Source organism: Entelurus aequoreus, linkage group LG17, assembly GCF_033978785.1.
Source record: "Entelurus aequoreus isolate RoL-2023_Sb linkage group LG17, RoL_Eaeq_v1.1, whole genome shotgun sequence".
Classification (NCBI taxonomy): domain Eukaryota; kingdom Metazoa; phylum Chordata; class Actinopteri; order Syngnathiformes; family Syngnathidae; genus Entelurus; species Entelurus aequoreus.
This window is the reverse complement of record NC_084747.1, coordinates 20,974,000-20,978,999: the sequence shown is the minus strand read 5'-3', so window position 1 is coordinate 20,978,999 and position 5,000 is coordinate 20,974,000. Positions and strand designations below refer to the sequence as shown.

Here is a 5,000-nt window from a genome sequence, read left to right as displayed (position 1 = left end):
CTAAAAGTCCAACCCTCATTTTATTAGTGCCCCAACCTGCCTGTGAGACTACGAGGTCCAAATTACACCTATTTAGGTCTTGGAGGGGTTAAAAGAACCCAAGTGGTCCCAAAGATAAATGGGGTTTCCCAAAGGGTCTGAAATGCACTCAAAAGTGCCCTGGTCCCAGACTCGAGCTTAGTGTAGAAGGGGTCTGAGACTGTTGGTGTCAAACTACAAGGTCAGCCATGTTTTAGGGACTCTGAAGTTCTCACATTATTCACCACTCAGACATAGTTGCTAAAATGCGAAGTTCCCTGACCGGGAATCGAACCCGGGCCGCGGCGGTGAGAGCGCCGAATCCTAACCACTAGACCACCAGGGACTTGATGGTTGTCTGTATTCGCCGCGGCCCAGGTTCGATTCCTGGTCAGGGAACTTGAGTGTGACAGTCACGTGTTACATGACACTTCTTAGACAGTCCAGAGACCAGACTGAAGAATTCAGCCATCGATCTCGCTAACTCTCACGTGTTAAGCTAGCATGCCACCATTTAAGCTATTTTCTGCTAAAATCATCAATCATGATATCACACACGTTTTGGTCTAGTGGTTAGGATTCGGAACTTAGCATTTTAGCAACTATGTCTGAGTGGTGAATAATGTGAGAACTTCAGAGTCCCTAAAAAACATGGCTGACCTTGTAGTTTGACAACAACAACATCGTCAAAAGGTGTTTTCATGTGAAGAACACAGTTGTCAATCTTGCTACCTAGCTAAGCTAGCATGCTACCATTTGAGCTAATTCCCTTGTAAGGGTGGGTTGGCACAGGGATTGTGGTGTAATACACCTCCAAGACAATGAAAATGTAAGAAAAGCATCAATCCCGCTAACTCGCTCATATGCTAACTAGCGTGCTACCATTTAAGCTAATTGTTGCTAAAGTCATCAATGATGAAAGTTAAGCACAGAATAATTTTCGCCACACCTAGTGTGTGTGTGTGTGTGTGTGTGTGTGTGTGTGTGTGTGTGTGTGTGTGTGTGTGTGTGTGTGTGTGTGTGTGTGTGTGTGTGTATGTGTGTGACAATCATGGGTACTTTAACTTAATATTTTCACCATGTATGACTCCACCTCTGAAAGAAAACAGTTGCAAATATATATATATATATATATATATATATATATATATATATATATATATATATATATATATATATATATATATATATATATATATATATATACATATATATATATATATATATATGTGTGTGTGTGTATGTATGTTTATATATGTACAACAAGCTTCCATCTGGCTTCATGATCTCCTTTATTAATCCCCGTCAAAAAAGTTCCACTGGAGAATGCGGGCATCGATCCCGCTACCTCTCACATGCTAAGCGAGCGCTCTACCATTTGAGCTAATTCCCCTGTAAAGCACGCTAGTTAGCATGTGAAAGAGGTAGCGGTATGGATGCTTTTCTTGGAGGTGTATTACACCACAATCCCTGTGCCAACCTGCCCTTACAGGGGAATTAGCTCAAATGCTAGCATGCTAGCTTAGCTAGGTAGCAAGATTGACAACTGTGTTCTCCACACGAAAACACCTTTTGACAATGTTGTTGTTTTCAAACTACAATGTCAGCCATGATTTTAGGGACTCTGAAGTTCTCACATTATTCACCACTCAGACATAGTTGCTAAAATTTTAAGTTCCCTGACCGGGAATCGAACCTGGGCCGCAGCGAATACAGGTATGCATTAAGTCCCTGGTGGTCTAGTGGTTAGGATTCGGTGCTCTCACCGCCGCGGCCTGGGTTTGATTCCCAGTCAGGGAACTTAACATTTTAGCAACTATGTCTGAGTGGTGAATAATGTGAGAACTTCAGAGTCCCTAAAAACATGGCTGACCTTGTAGTTTGACACCAACAAGTCTCAGACCCCAGATATCTTAGCTAGGTAGCAAGATTGACGCCCACGTTCTCTTACCATGAATTGATTAACGTGGACCCCGACTTAAACAAGTTGAAAAACTTATTCGGGCGTTAGCATTTAGTGGTCAATTGTACGGAATATGTACTGTACTGTGCAATCTACTAATAAAAGTCTCAATTAATCCACACGAAAACAAGTATTGACAATGTTGTCAGCCATGTTTTTAGGGACTCTGAAGTTGTCACATTATTCACCACTCAGACATAGTTGCTAAAATGCCAAGTTCCCTGACCAGGAATCGAACCAGGGTGAGAGCGCCGAATCCTAACCACTAGACCACCAGGGACTTATCGACGTCTGTTTGAACATGAATGAAACGTGTGTGATATCATGATTGATGACTTTAGCAGGAATTAGCTTAAATGGTAGCGTGCTAGCTTAAGAAAAGCATCAATCCCGCTACGTCTCCCATATGCTAACTAGCGTGCTACCATTTAAGCTAATTGTTGCTAAAGTCTTTAATGATGAAAGTTACGCACATATTTTCACCATGTATGACTCCACCTCTGAAAGAAAACAGTTGCAAATATATATTTGTTTGTATATATATATATATGTATGTATGTATGTTGTATTTTTATATATATACAACGAGGTTCCTAATGTCCTTTTTTATCCCCTGTCGAAAAGCTCCACTGGAGAATGCGGGCATCGATCCCGCTACCTCTCACATGCTAAGCGAGCGCTCTACCATTTGAGCTAATTCCCCTGTAAAGCACGCTAGTTAGCATGTGAGAGAGTTAGCGGGATCGATGCTTTTCTCATGTTTTCATTTTCTTGGAGGTGTATTACACCACAATCCCTGTGCCAACCTCCCTTACAGGGGAATTAGCTCAAATGGTAACATGTTAGCTTAGCGAGGTAGGAAGATTGACAACTGTGTTCTCCACACGAAAACACGTTTTGACAATGTTGTCAGCCATGTTTTTAGGGACTCTGAAGGTCTCACATTATTCACCACTCAGACATAGTTGCTAAAATGCTAAGTTCCCTGACCAGGAATCCAACCTGGGCCGCGGCGAATACGGACAACCATCAAGTCCCTGGTGGTCTAGTGGTTAGGATTCGGCGCTCTCACCGCCGCGGCCCGGGTTCGATTCCCGGTCAGGGAACTTAGCATTTTAGCGTGAAGTATGAAGTATCTTGGATACTAAGAGATTGGGGCCACTTCTGGTAAAAACTGTCCCTAAAAGTCCAAGCTACATTTTATAAGTGCTCTAAAATTCTAATCCAGTATCTACGAGGTCTAAATTACACCTGTTTAGGTCCTGGAGGGGTTGAAAGAACCCAAACAGTTCAGCATGCACCTTCGGACTTTTAAAGTAAGTCCATTTTACGGTACTTGTGGACCTCGGGACGTTTTGAAATCTTTTTGGTCAGTTTTGGGTTACTTTGGGACCTTTGGGTGTGTTTGTTGTTTTCAGAGTACATGAACTATCGGGGACACTGAGGGATTAGGGCCACTTCTGGTTTAGAACTACCCCTAATAGTCCAAGCTACATTTTATAAGTGCTCTAAAATTCTAATCCACTATCTACGAAGTCCAAATTACACCTATTTAGGTTTTGGAGGCGTTGAAAGAACCTAAGAGGTCCCAATAATAGATGTGGTTGCCCAAACAGTTCGGAATGCACCTTAACGGGCCCTGGCTCCAGACTCTTTGGGCACATTTCGGATTTTTAAGGTAAGTCCATTTTAGGGTACTTGTGGACCTTGGGACGTTTTGGAATCTTTTTGGAACTTTAAGTGAAACTGGTCCGTTTTGGGTTACTTTGGGACCTTTGGGTATGTTTGTTGTTTTCATAGTACATGAACTATCTTGGATACTAAGGGATTAGGGCCACTTCTGGTAAAAAAAAAAAAGTGTCCCTAAAAGTCCAACCCTCATTTTATTAGTGCCCCAACCTGCCTGTGAGACTACGAGGTCCAAATTACACCTATTTAGGTCTTGGAGGGGTTAAAAGAACCCAAGTGGTCCCAATGATAAATGGGGTTTCCCAAAGGGTCTGAAATGCACTCAAAAGTGCCCTGGTCCCAGACTCGGGCTTAGTGTAGAAGGGGTCTGAGACTGTTGTTGTCAAACTACAAGGTCAGCCATGTTTTAGGGACTCTGAAGTTCTCACATTATTCACCACTCAGACATAGTTGCTAAAATGCGAAGTTCCCTGACCGGGAATCAAACCCAGGCCGCGGCGGTGAGAGCGCCGAATCCTAACCACTAGACCACCAGGGACTTGATGGTTGTCTGTATTCGCCGCGGTCCAGGTTCGATTCCTGGTCAGGGAACTTAACATTTTAGCAACTATGACTGACTTACACGTGTGAAAAATTGTCCGAGGAGTGGGACCTTAAACGCTGGTTTAGTGTGGCTGAATCGAGGCTTAGGCTAAATAATGATTTCTTTAAGGTGTTAAACGACTTAGTGTAGACATAGCCTCAGAACGTGTTTTCGTGTAAAGAACGCAGTTGTCAATCTTGCTACCTAGCTAAGCTAGCATGTTACCATTTTAGCTAATTCCCCTGTAAGGGCAGGTTGGCACAGGGATTGTGGTGTAATACACCTCCAAGGAAAGCATCCATCCCGCTACCTCCTTCACATGCTAACTAGCGTGCTACCATTGAAGCTAATTCCCCTGTAAAGTGTTTTGGACTGCTAGCTGCTATCGCCGTGTAGCTAACAACTATGATATTACAAATAAATAAATAACAGATGTTCAGTATTACATGACACTTCTTAAGACAGTCCAGAGACCAGACTGAAGAATTCAGCCATCGATCTCACTAACTCTCACATGTTAAGCTAGCATGCTAACATTTAAGCTAATTCCCACTAAAATCATAATTTATGATATCACACACGTTTTCCTTCATGTACGACTCCACCTCTGAGAGGAAGAAGTTGCTCATACAGACATCCATCAAGTCCCTGGTGGTCTAGTGCGTTCAGTGCTCTTAATGCCTTGGACTGGGTTTGATCCCGTTCAGGTAACTTTTTGGCTACAGGGGAAATACCTCTTGTGGTACA

The 5,000-nt window shown here is 42.8% G+C and overlaps 1 protein-coding gene and 4 non-coding genes across 5 annotated transcripts in view; 3 read left to right on the top strand and 2 right to left on the bottom strand.

The window, feature by feature from the left end:
- LOC133632644 (stromelysin-3-like) overlaps positions 1-5,000 on the top strand; it is a 67,268-nt gene that overhangs the window by 13,373 nt on the left and 48,895 nt on the right. The gene's annotated exons all lie outside the window — the stretch shown is intronic.
- Positions 293-364, bottom strand: trnae-cuc (transfer RNA glutamic acid (anticodon CUC)). Its single transcript has one exon. It is a non-coding gene; the product is annotated as a tRNA-Glu (tRNA).
- On the top strand, positions 1,747-1,818 carry trnae-cuc (transfer RNA glutamic acid (anticodon CUC)). Its single transcript has one exon. It is a non-coding gene; the product is annotated as a tRNA-Glu (tRNA).
- Positions 3,016-3,087, top strand: trnae-cuc (transfer RNA glutamic acid (anticodon CUC)). Its single transcript has one exon. It is a non-coding gene; the product is annotated as a tRNA-Glu (tRNA).
- trnae-cuc (transfer RNA glutamic acid (anticodon CUC)) lies at positions 4,137-4,208 on the bottom strand. Its single transcript has one exon. It is a non-coding gene; the product is annotated as a tRNA-Glu (tRNA).